This window comes from Balaenoptera acutorostrata, chromosome 5, assembly GCF_949987535.1.
Source record: "Balaenoptera acutorostrata chromosome 5, mBalAcu1.1, whole genome shotgun sequence".
Lineage (NCBI taxonomy): Eukaryota > Metazoa > Chordata > Mammalia > Artiodactyla > Balaenopteridae > Balaenoptera > Balaenoptera acutorostrata.
The window spans coordinates 80027397-80040917 of record NC_080068.1 but is presented as its reverse complement, the minus strand read 5'-3'; positions in this window follow the sequence as shown (position 1 = coordinate 80040917).

Sequence of the window (13521 nt, the reverse complement as noted above, 5' to 3'; positions counted from 1 at the left end):
GTCTAGAAAGATCTAAGGCAGTGCCTTAGAGAACTGTTGAGTCAAACAACAGGGTTCCTAATAAGCTTAAGGGTGATGTCCCTGGACAGTCTCAGTAGAAGCTTAGAATATAGAAAAGCTTATCTCAAAGAGTTTTGTGGGTATGATTTTTGACTAATATAGTGACTATCAATAATATTTATAGGTGATCCACAAAGTTTGAAGAAAATAGTATTGGCAAAACCATGTCCAGCCTGAACTGAAAGAGATAAAGATAATACAAAATGAAGAGAACTTTGGACCCCAAACTTTATAGGAAGAAGTCTGAGAAAGCTATTGAGCTGTAAACCTTTTATGGGAAAGGAAGGATGCCTCAGAGGGCAAAAACATGAGCCCAAAGGCTGAAGTCAGTAGCCATAGAGAATTATTACCAAAACTCGACTCCCAATCAAGGAATTACCTACAAATGCCCTGCTGAATTTCAGAATTTCCGTGGACCAGTGACTCTGGTGTACCTCCCCTTCCCCTGATGTGGTTTTCCTACTCCTATGTTACCATTATGTACTGGGCTTGTTGGGAATGGGGGTGCAGATAACTTCACAGGACTTCCAATCAAGAGAAACTCTACTCAAGGAACTGGACTTGAAGAGCCTCATCTGCACATGGACCTGATTTAGATAACTTAGGTAATGAGAGTCTGGGACTTCCCTGGTGGTCCAGTGGCTAGGACTCCATGCTCCCAATGCGGCTGGGGGTGTGTGGGTGGGGGGGGGGGGGGGTGGGTGCTGTGTTTGATCCCTGGTCAGGGAATTGGATCCCACATGCCGCAACTGAAAAGACCCCACATGCTGCAACAAAAGATCCCGCATGCCACAACTGAGACCTGGCACAGCCAAATAAATAAATAAACAAATAAATATTTAGATAATGAGAGTCTGGACTTTAAGCTGATGCTATGGTGAAATGAGAGTTTGGGGTCCTTGAAAGGGGGTGAGTATATTTTGCATGTGAGAGGGCATAAATAATTCAGAAGATGGACTGTGGTAGCCAATCTCTAAGATGACCCTCAATGATTCTCTCTTGGAATTCGTGGTCTTCTGTAGTCAGTCCCCTTCCATAATGAGCAGGGGCTGATCTGTGTAACTAATAGCAATATTTTGAAAGAATTTTATATGACTTTAGTGACCAGGTTATAAAAGACTTTGCAAGTTCTGCCTTGCTCTCTTGGATCACTTACCTGGGAGAAAGCATAACATAGGGATATTTAAGAAGACTTATGCTTGAATTCCATACCCACAGAAACTGTATGAGATAACTGTTTATTATTGTCTTAAGCGACTAAGTTTTGAGGTAATTTTGTATACAGCAATAGACAACTAATACAAAGCCTATAAGTTCAGCCATATTTTTGGAAATTTAGATATCAAGACATGACTGGTCATTCCTAGAATATTAACAAATGTGGTGCAGGCTGACTTTCCATTCATGGCTTATTTGATGATTGTGTGTGTGGTCAAGGAAAGGTTATTTTAGTTTCCATTATTCTTAACATATTTTGTTTGTAAAGTTTCAAGGAAAGATGAGGTACAGTATAATTATAAGCACAGAATATAAGTTCACCAGATCAAGAAGAGTATCAGTTAATTATTGCTACGTGACAAAGGCCTCAAAAATTAGTGATTTAGTAAATTAATTTTTGACAAGGGTTTTAAAACAATTCAATGTAGAAAGAAGCTGTCTTCAACACATAGTGTTAGGACAACTAGAAATCTACATGTGAAGAGAAAATTTGGACCCTTACCTCACACCATATACAAAATTAATGCAAAGTAGATCAAAGAACTAAATATAAGAGCTAAAACAGTACAGTAAGTCTTAGCAGAAAACCTAGGGGTAAATCTTCATGACCTTGGATTTGGCATCATTTTCTTCAGTATAACACCAAATTACAAGGAACACAAGAAAAAAAACAGATAAATTGGACTTCATCACAGTTAAGAACTTTTGTGCATCAAAAAAGACACTATCAGGCTTCCCTGGTGGCACAGTCGTTAAGAATCCGCCTGCCAATGCAGGGGACACGGGTTTGAGCCCTGGTCTGGAAAGATCCCACATGCTGTGGAACAACTAAGCCCATGTGACACAACTACTGAGCCCATGCGCCTAAAGCTGTGCTCTGCAAAAAGAGAAGCCACCGCAATGAGAAGCCCACACACTGCAATGAAGAGTAGCCCCCACTGGTCACAACTAGAGAAAAGCCCACGCACAGCAACAAAGACCCAATGCAGCCAAAAATAAAATAAATAAAATTAAATTTAAAAAAGACACTATTGGGAATTCCCTGGCAGTCCGGTGGTTAGGACTCGGCGCTCTCACTGCCAGAGTCCGGGTCCGATCCCTGGTTGGGGAACTAAGATCTCACAGGCTGTGCAGCGTGGCCAAAAAAAAAAAAAAAAAAGACACTATCAAGAAAGTGAAAAGACAACCCACAAAATGGGAGAAAATTTTTGCAAATCATGTATCTGATAAGGGTCTAGTATCCAGACTTTCTAAAGGACTCTTACAACACAGCAATAGAATGAAAAACAACTCAGTTTTAAAAACAGGCACAGCACTTGAGCAGACACAGCTATTTCTCCAAAGATATACATATGGCCAACAAGCAAATGAAAAGATGTACAACATCACTAGTCATCAGGGAAATGAAAATGAAAACCATAATAAGACACTACTTCACATCCACTTGGATGGCAGAGAGAGAAGAGAGAGAGAGAGAGAGAATAGCGAGTTTTGCTGAGAATGGGGAGAGAGGATGTGGAGAAGATGGAACCCTCATGCATTACCAGTGGAAATGCAAAATGGAAACCTGCTTCTGTGGAAATCTATTTGGTGATTCCTCAATAAATTAAATATAGAATTACCATATGATCCAGCAATTCCAGTCCTAGCTATAAACCCCCCAAAATTGAAAACAATTGCAAAACAGTTATTCTAACAAAAACAAAACTTACACACAAATATTCATAGCAGCATTAGTTTATGAGCCAAAAGGTAGAAATAATCTGAATGTCCGTTAACTGATGAAAAGATAAACAAAATGTGGAATGTCCATGTAATGAAATATTATTTGACCATAAAAAGTAGTGAATTAGGGCTTCCCTGGTGGCGCAGTGGTTGAGAATCTGCCTGCTAATGCAGGGGACGCGGGTTCGAGCCCTGGTCTGGGAGGATCCCACATGCCGCGGAGCGGCTGGGCCTGTGGGCCACAACTACTGAGCCTGCGCGTCTGGAGCCTGTGCTCCGCAACAAGAGAGGCCGCGATAGTGAAGAGGCCCGCGCACCGCGATGAAGAGTGGCCCCTGCTTGCCGCAACTAGAGGAAGCCCTCGCACAGAAACGAAGACCCAACACAACCAAAAATAAATATAAAAATAAATAAATAAATAAAAGATTACTATAACAAAAAAAAGGAGTGAATTACTGATATATGCTACAACATGGATGAACCTTGAAAACATCATGCTGAATGGAGAGAAGTCAGGAACAAAAAGACATATACCATATGATTCCCTTTATATGAAATATCTAGAATAGGAAAATCCACAGAGACAGAAAAACCGATGAGTTGTTTTTAGGGGCTGGAGGGAAGGCATGATGGAGAGTGATGGCTTAATGGGTACAAGGTTTCCTATGGGTGTTGAAAGTATCATCCAACTAGATAGTAGTGATGGTTGCACAACATTGTGATTATACTAAATACCACTGAATTGCACACTTTAAAATGGTTAGAATGGTAACTTTTATTTTATATAAAAACAATGACAAAAACTTAAATGGCTTGAAACAACAGTAATTGATGAGTCTTTCTGGGCTTTTCTTCTGTTGATTTCACCTGGGCTTACCTGTGTGTCTGCATCCAGCTGGAGGCTCAGATTGGAAGGTCCAGCCAGCCTCACTCACATGCCTTGCAGTGTTTCTGCATGTGGCCTCAAATTTCCATAGTCTAGACTGGTTTTCTTACATGGCAGTCTCAGGGCAGCTCTAAGAAAGCTACAAGGCTTCGTGACGCTCTGGTCTGGAACTCACACAGCATCGCTTCTCTCTCATGCTATTTAGCAATTTGCAAGGCCAGCCCAGATTAAAGGAGGGGAAAATATATATCACCTCTTCATTAAAAGAGCAGCAAAGTCACCCTGCACAGATGCCACGCAAAGAGAAATTATTGCAGAAATTGTTGAAAACAGTCTTGCACAAGCAGCACTGACCTCATTCTCGTCTTCTACTTTTTATTTTTCAGACTGAGACAAATGGCAGATTGAAAACCAAATAGTTGGGCTTAATTTAGATAGTATTTGAGGAACACATTTGTGATAAATGTACCTCTTTTTCTAGATATTGGCTTAAAACAACTTACATTTTTGGGTTTCTGTTGGATGCTTTCTTGCCTTTGGACTCCAAAGAAACCATAGTGATACTCCATGCTCTTATAACTTTAGACTGCCTTTAGTTGGATTTCTGTACTGCAGAAACTCACAGACTCTCACTATGATTATATTCATAGACTCCTATGAGAATAACAATAATTTCAGAAGTATCTGATTGCATAATCAGATACCATTTTTCCTTGGCTTCAGAAATGGCACTGCCACAGTAATCTTTCTTTTCCAAGCCTGGTTCTCATGCATCTTGCATAAATTATTGGTGATCCTTCAACAATTGTTAAGTGAATGAATAAATCCAATAAATATTTGTGGTTCAGAGTTATTTTGAATAATGCCAGCAAGATTTCAGTCTATGAAAGAGTGATTTGCTGGCACTTAGAAGAAAAATAGAATAAGGTGGAGTGAGCTGCGGGAAATATTAGATTGAGGATGTTTCTTCAGAGGGAGCTGCTGTGTATTTTATTTTCTGTTTGACCTTGCTTTCATGTGGAACGTTGAGATAACGAGAAAATACATTCCCCTGATTAAATGTAATTGTGAATGTACTATCTGTGAGTGACATCATTATATATAGATATATTTTTATTTATTTTTATTTTTTGGCTGCGTTGGGTCTTCGTTTCTGTGTGAGGGCTTTCTCTAGTTGTGGCAAGCGGGGGCCACTCTTCATCGCGGTACGCGGGCCTCTCACTGTCACGGCCTCTCTTGTTGCGGAGCACAGGCTCCAGACGCGCAGGCTCAGTAGTTGTGGCTCACGGGCCTAGTTGCTCCGTGGCATGTGGGATCTTCCCAGACCAGGGCTCGAACCCGTGTCCCCTGCATTAGCAGGCAGATTCTCAACCACCGCGCCACCAGGGAAGCCCTATCATTATATTTAAGTAGTCCAGGGACAAGATTCGTTCAGTTTGGTCTGCACAATTCGTAAGTGGTGGGACCCATCCGAAAGGACTCCAGACTCAGACTTCTAGAAGCAGGTAGTGAAGTGCTGAGGAGCAGCAACTGGTGGTTCCCAGCCACAACTTTGCACTCGTACTTTTCGTTAAAAAAATATTAGTTCTACCGTATTTGTAGCTTCTTTTTAAATTGAAGTATAGTTGATTTACAGTGTTTCAGGTGTACAACAAAGTAATGCAGTTGTATGTATTCATATATATATATATGTATGTATACTTTTTCAGATTCTTTTCCATCATAGGTTATTATAAGAATTTGGAATTTGGGATTAACAGACATACACTACTATATATAAGATAGATAAACAACAAGGGCCTACTGTACAGCACAGGGAACTATATGCAATATCTTACACCCGTCCTTTTAAACTGTCACTGCAATGAGGTGAGCTTAGTTCAAATACTTCTCTTGCGAGTACACCCATGAAGTAAGTGCCCCTATGATCAAATCTCCGAGTCAGAGGAGAGATGCGGAATGCCCCGGGGTGATAAAAACAGATCTGACTTGTAACTTTGGCTTCCCCCTCTATCAAGTGATGAGAATGAATACAGCAGCAGCTACACACCTCTCTCACTTCCTTTCTCCTGCTCAAGAAGGACTGTGAGAATTAATAGTTGATCAGAAAGCAAAGTCACAGTGGCATGTCACAGAGGACTTGACACAGAGCGGACTCGAGTGAGATCTGTGAAATGTGGCCAAACACGGGATGTGTTTAATTCAGCTGGACTGGATTGGTGTTCAGGCAGCTCACGTCTTCAGAGCCTGAGGTTGTCTAGAATCCTTTCTGCTAAGGAATGCCAGTGACAAGGGGAATCCCTGCATCGTGATTTGCATATAGATTTAGAAGGAAATACAGATTTGATCATTTGGTTTCTGTGTAACTTTAGAGTCAAAATGAAACTAGAATGTGAATATTAGAGTGTGTGAACCTTATGAGTATGAAGCTGGACCGATGTGGCGTTTAGGGAATCGCACCCTGTAACAGCGGTGCTCGATATAGACATTGTCTTTGCAACAAGCGACCACGAGGACTGCTGATGCTCAGAGCCTAGTGTTCTGCAGAATCCAGCCACCCGTTGTTTGCATACAAGGGTGTATGGATTACCAATATTCTTGCACATTTTCCTTGTGTTTTTTTAAAAAAATTTTTTTTTTTTAATCATTCACTTTATTTATTTTTAATTTATTTATGGCTGTATTGGGTCTTCGTTTCTGTGTGAGGGCTTTCTCTAGTTGCGGCGAGCGGGGACCACTCTTCATCGCGGTGCGCGGGCCTCTCACTATCGCGGCCTCTCTTGTTGTGGAGCACAGGCTCCAGACGCGCAGGCTCAGTAGTTGTGGTTCACGGGCCCAGTTGCTCCGTGGCATGTGGGATCTTCCCAGACCAGGGCTCGAACCCGTGTCCCCTGCATTGGCAGGCAGATTCTCAACCACTGCACCACCAGGGAAGCCCTTTCCTTGTGTTTGCATTCTAGTCCTCTGCGAATGGATTTGCTAAAAAACTATTTTCAAAGATTTGAAGTGTTGATTTTCTTCTGTGGTGGAGTTATCATACATCATCTTTAAAACAAATTGGAATAGAAGGAAGACGACACTACTCAAACACAGCCACTGTTGACTTGCATATACCAGGTTCCCCTAACTGATTTCCCCTTAACAAACCCACCAGATTAACTGATGCGGCCTCCATTCCATCTGTAAAGCACATGTCTGATGCCCTCAGCCAGCTTAGCACATGCCAGTGGCATTCTCAGAAAGCATCTGAGCACTTCTTCCACCAGTTGTGTTGTCTGCTTACCAAGAGCCAGTTTCTTTGTTCCCAGATGTGTTTAAAATGGTTGCAATTAAAATTTGTAATAGTTAGGAATCATGTAAATTATGAAAATATAATGCAGAAAGAACAGTCTTAAGAAAATCAAGTTGCTTTGAAAAGACTTATAAAGGTGATGCACGCAAAAAAACAAAAAACAAAAAACTGTTAGATTAGGTGTGGACAAGCAACTATAAAAAACTGAAAGTACATCATTAAAATCTAGCAAGGGGGCTTCCCTGGTGGTGCAGTGGTTAAGAATCCGCCTGCCAGTGCAGGGGACACGGGTTCGAACCCTGGTCCGGGAAGATCCCACATGACGCGGAGCAACTAAGCCCGTGCGCCACAACTACTGAGCCTGCACTCTGTAGCCCGTGAGCCACAACTACTGAGCCCACGTGCCACAACTAGAAGCCCGAACACCTAGAGCCCGAGCTCTGCAACGAGAGAAACCACTGCAATGGAAGTCCGCGTACTGCAACGAAGAGTAGCCCCCGCTCGCCACAACTAGAGAAAGCGCGCGTGCCGCAACAAAGACCCAACGCAGCCAAAAATAAATAAAATAAAATAAATAAATTTATTTTTAAAAAAATCTAGCAGGATTTGCCCTTATTGTCTTTAAATTCTTGTTCCACTTTAAAGAAAGTGGAAAATTGTAGCTGAGGCATTAAGGGTGAGCGATTGGATGGGTAAATATTGTTATACTGTGATTAATAAGGAGAAATATATATTTGGTCTTCCATTTTGGGCACAGAGCTCCTAAAACACTTGGAATTTCCTAAGTGAGGAGAATGTTAAAGGTGTCTTTTGTTATGTTAATGAGGTGACTTTTGGAAAGCACCTGTGTAACCTAAGGGTGGGGGCTGGTTGGGAGAACCGACCAAGTGATTCGAGGGTTGAAACTTTCAGTCCCACACCCAAACCTCCTGGAAGAGAAGAGGGGCTGGAAGTTGAGTTCAATCACCAATAGCCAATGATCTAATCAATGATGCCTATGCACAATGCAGCTTCCATAGAACCCAAAAGGAGGGGGTTTGGAGAGCTTCCTGTTGGTGAGCACATGGATACTTGGAGAGAATGGCACAGCTGGGGAGGGTATGGAAGTCCTATGCCCTTTACCCATACCTTGCCCTATGCATCTCTTCCATCTGGCTGTTCCTGAGTTATATCTTTTTATAATAAACTGGTGATCTATAAGTAAAGTGTTTCTCTTGAGTTCTGTGAGCCCTCTAGCAAATTAATTGAATCCAAGGAGGGGGTCGTTGGAATCTTCAGTCTATAGCTGGTGAGTCAGAAATGTGCCTGAACCTCTGACTGGCATCTGAAGTTGGGGGTGTGTGGGCAGTCTTGTGGGACTGAGCCCTTAACCTGTGGGATCTGTTGCTCTCTCCAGGTAGATAGTGTCAGAACTGAGTTGAATAGTAGGACACGCAGCTGGAGTCCGAGAATTAATTGCTTGTATATGTGGTGAAAAACCCTACATGTTGGAATTGGTACCAGAATCATTAGTTGGTATCAGAATCGGAGTTGGTGATTGGAAGTGAGATCAGAATCAGAATCATAAAATGCAAAAGGAGTGGAGACATTTTTCAGGACTCTTATGTCCAAAGACAAAAAAAAGAGACTCAATAAATATCATATATCCATAGAGTGCTTAATATGTGCCGTGGACTGTTCTAGACACTGGAGAAATTCTACTCATTTTATTGTCATAATAACTCAATGAAGTATTAAGTAGGTGGCATTGTTAACCCCATTTTACAAATAAGGAACCTGAGATAGAGTGACATGAAGTTCCTTACTCTAGATTACCCAGCTGGTAAGCAATAGAGCTGACATTCAAATGCAGGCAGTCTGGTCCTTAGTCCACGACTTCATCCATCGCCTTATACTAACCCTCAATTCTACAGCAAAAGATTTAAATGTTTTAAGTAAGATCAAAATTAAGATATGTTTGTACCATTAAAAATGTTTTATTATGAAAATATTAAAGCCTGTATAAAAGCAGAAAGAAGAGTATGATGAGCCCTTATGTACCCATCACACAGCTTCAACAATAATCAATTCATGGCCAATCTTTTTTTTTCTTTTAATTTTATTTATTTATTTATTTATTTTTGGCTGTGTTGGGTCCTCGTTGCTGTGCGTGGGCTTTCTCTAGCTGTGGCAAGTGGGGGCTACTCTTTGTTGTGGTGCGCGGGCTTCTCATTGCGGTGCCTTCTCATTGTGGTGGCTTCTCTTGTTGCAGAGCACGGGCTCTAGGCATGGAGGCTTCAGTAGCTGTGGCGCATTTGCGGGCTCTAGAGCGCAGGCTCAGTAGTTGTGGCTCACGGGCCTAGTTGTTCCGCGGCATGTGGGATCTTCCTGGACCAGGGCTCAAACCCGTGTCCCCTGTATTGGCAGGTGGATTCTTAACCACCACGCCACTAGGGAAGCCCTCATGGCCAATCTTTATTGCATTCGTCCCCCATTCACTTCCCCCTTGCTCTTGAAATATATTAAAGGGAATTCTAGAAATCATATATTTTCATCCACAAATATTTCAGAATGCATCTTTAAAAGACAAGGCTCCTTTTTTTTTTTTAAACATCTTCATTGGAGTATAATTGCTTACAATGTTGTGCTAGTTTCTGCTTTATAACAAAGTGAATCAGCTATATGTATACATATATCCCCATATCCCCTCCCTCTTGTATCTCCCTCCTACCCTCCCTATCCCACCCCTCTAGGTGGTCACAAAGCACCGAGCTGATCTCCCTGTGCTATCTGGCTGCTTCCCAGTAGCTATCTATTTTACATTTGGTAGTGTATATATGTCCATGCCACTCTCTCACTTTGTCCCAGCTTACCCTTCCCCCTCCGTGTGTCCTCAAGTCCATTCTCTACGTCTGTGTCTTTATTCCTGTCCTGCCCCTAGGTTCTTCAGAACCATTTTTTTTTTTTAGATTCCATATATATGTGTTAGCATACAGTATTTGTTTTTCTCTTTCTGACTTACTTCACTCTGTATGACAGACTCTAGGTCCACCCACCTCACTACAAATAACTCAGTTTCATTTCTTTTTATGGCTGAGTAATATTCCATTGTATATATGTGCCCCATCTTCTTTATCCATTCATCTGTCGATGGACACTTAGGTTGCTTCCATGTCCTGGCCATTGTAAATAGAGCTGCAATGAACATTTTGGTACATGACTCCTTTTGAATTATGGTTTTCTCAGGGTATATGCCCAGTAGTGGGATTGCTGGGTCATATGGTAGTTCTATTTTTAGTTTTTTAAGAAACCTCCAGGGCTTCCCTGGTGGTGCAGTGGTTGAGAATCTGCCTGCCAATGCAGGGGACACAGGTTCAAGCCCTGGTCTGGGAAGATCCCACATGCCGTGGAGCAACTAGGCCCGTGAGCCACAGCTACTGAGCCTGCGCGTCTGGAGCCTGTGCCCCGCAGTGGGAGGGACCGCGACAGTGAAAGGCCTGAGCACCGCGATGAAGAGTGGCCCCCACTTGCCGCAACTAGAGAAAGCCCTCGCATAGAAACGAAGACCCAACACAGCCAAAAAAATAAAGTAAATAAATAAATAAATAAGTCAGGAGCTCTTTTTTTTAAAAAAAAGAAGCCTCCATACTGTTCTCCATAGTGGCTGTATCAATTTACATTCCCACCAACAGTGCAAGAGGGTTCCCTTTTCTCCACACCCTCTCCAGCATTTGTTGTTTGTAGATTTTCTGATGATGCCCATTCTAACGGGTGTGAAGTGATACCTCATTGTATTTTTGATTTGCATTTCTCTAATAATTAGTGATGTTGAGCAGCTTTTCATGTGCCTCTTGGCCATCATCAAAAAATCTACAAACAATAAATGCTGGAGATGGTGTGGACAAGACTCCTTTTTAAAAGTATAACTACAATATCATCATCACAAAAAAAATGAACAGTAATCCCTTAATTCAGTCAAATATCCAAGCAGTATTTGAATTTCTCTGATTGTCTCAAAGATGTTTTGAGGGATTTTTCCTCCAAATAGGATGCAAATGAGATCATTGCAATTAGTCTCTTTAATCTCTAAGGTCCCGCTCCCCTTTTTTTCCTTGCAATTTACGTGTTGAAGAAACAAGCTCTTATGTCTTATAAAATTAGATTTTGCTCATTTCATTCCCCATTGTGTCATTTAAAACACTTCTCTGTCTCCTGCATTTCTTATAAATTGGGAGTCACATCTAGAGGTGCAGTCTGATTCTGATTCAGGTTTTGTTTTTTTGGCTTGACTACTTCATAGATGGTGATGTGATAACTCCATCAGTAAGCACAACTGCCTGGTTATGTCTTTTTCTGTAACGTTAGCATCCATTGCCTAATCCATTATTTTATCAGGGGTTAAAAATTGTGCTAATCTATTATTCGTGCCTCACTTACTATCTGGACTATTTCCATATGGAAAAATGTGCTGCCATCAACAATTTAGTTACCCTAGGTTCTATACAGTATGAATGCTTGACTCCTTTTCCTCTATTTACCAGTTTTCAAAATAATGAGTTATTTCCTAGTTCCTCTGAAGGGACCAATGAGGTTTTTTCCCTGAGTAATTTTAAACCTACAGGTTTAAAAATATTGATGTATTTCAATCCACCACAGTTATTGATTCTCAGATATATTTTCCTTAGGCGAGGGGAACCTCTTCCATTTAGCTCTTGAGTGCTCGTAACAATAGCCCTCTAGGGTTTGATAGCTTCCTTGCTTTCCATTATGACAAAATGTTCCAGGATCACTCTGTTCTATGTAACATTTTTAACGATATCTCTCCATATTAGCCTTTTTCTATTTTTCCATGAACTGATCGACGGCTAGGAGGCATGGTTGTTGAGGATTCCTGGATTTCTCTTGCAGCTTTGACCTTGTTTGCTATGTGACTTGGGCAGGTTGCTTAATGCTCTGCTGCAGTTCCTTCATCTGTAAAACGGGATCATAATAGTTGTACTTACCTCAAGGTGTTGTTACAAGGATAAACTGAGTTAATATACATAAATCACTAGAACAATACCCAGAACATAGTAAAAATTCAAGAAATGTTAGTTATTTTATCATTAGGTCTAATAAGACTGCTTTTAGCATATTGTCTTTCTGAATTCTTTTAAGCAAGCCTGACATAGTTGTGGTCACACTTTATAAGTTTCCTGATATTCTCCCATAATATAACAACATAGGCATTTATATCATCTAACAAAGACAAGTTATAAAAACTATGTAAAACTATTATGTGATACATGCCATAATTTACCAACTTATATGCTCTCTCATAAAGAACTGCTGATTTCCACTTGTTCTGTATTTTAAATAATACAGCTGTGAATATCTTTGTAAGTAGAAGTTTTTGTTTTCTGTTTAGCATTTCTTGACTATAAATTCCCAAAAGTGGAATGACCATATCTAAGTTACGACCAAATTTATTTCCTGATGGTTTGTACTGATTCATATTTACCTTGAGCTTTTAGCATAGTTTAAAAAATGTTTATAAAATGCCAAATATTTTTCATGTTCTTTTACAAAATCCAATGACAAAAATAAGCCATTTAAGTTAATCAGCTCTATTAAAAAAGAAAGATTGGTATGGTCGCAATCTCTGGGCTGCCCGGCTAGACTACCATCAGCCTGGCCTCTTGGGTCAAACCAGTGAGATGGGGGGAATTTGGCTGCCACAGCCTTGAATGTGGTGAAAAAAAAAAAAAAGAAAAAAGAAAGAAAAGCAGCACTGTGAGTAATCTAGTAATTGGGCTCTGCTCTCTTCTGAGCTGACTTGAGACCACAGTCATGTGAACCAACCACCAAAAGATGGAAACAGCTCAGCAAGGGTGACTTGGGCTTAACAAGTATACAGCGTGTTGGGTGGGAAACCAGCTTAGCTCTTACACGGCCTGCTGCCTACTCTCTGGCTTGGCTGAGGGCACAAAGGGGGCTGAAATCTGACCCACCACTGGCTCAAGCTGTGGGCCCTACACAGATATCACCCTTGCCAAAGGGGCCTCCCAGAGGGGCAGCTTTTGCAATTTATCCACCCACAAGAGGTGTCACTTTTGAATTCACACTAAGGCTTTGCATGTGCCAGGTGTGACCCTGATAATCCTTCCCAGTTAGGAGCCTTAAACTTGACAGAGAGGGAGAAAGAGAGTGCCTAACGGTTGCTTCTCCACATCAGCTCCTTGTGGAGGCTTCCCTTCCCTCCACCTGTAAAATCTGCTTCATGGATTTTGGAGACCTGTGTTAAAATGTCAGATGACTGGTCCCCCAAGGCTGGGGACCCCTGTGTGCCTTATCCGAGCCACTCCTGAACCCTACAAAAGCT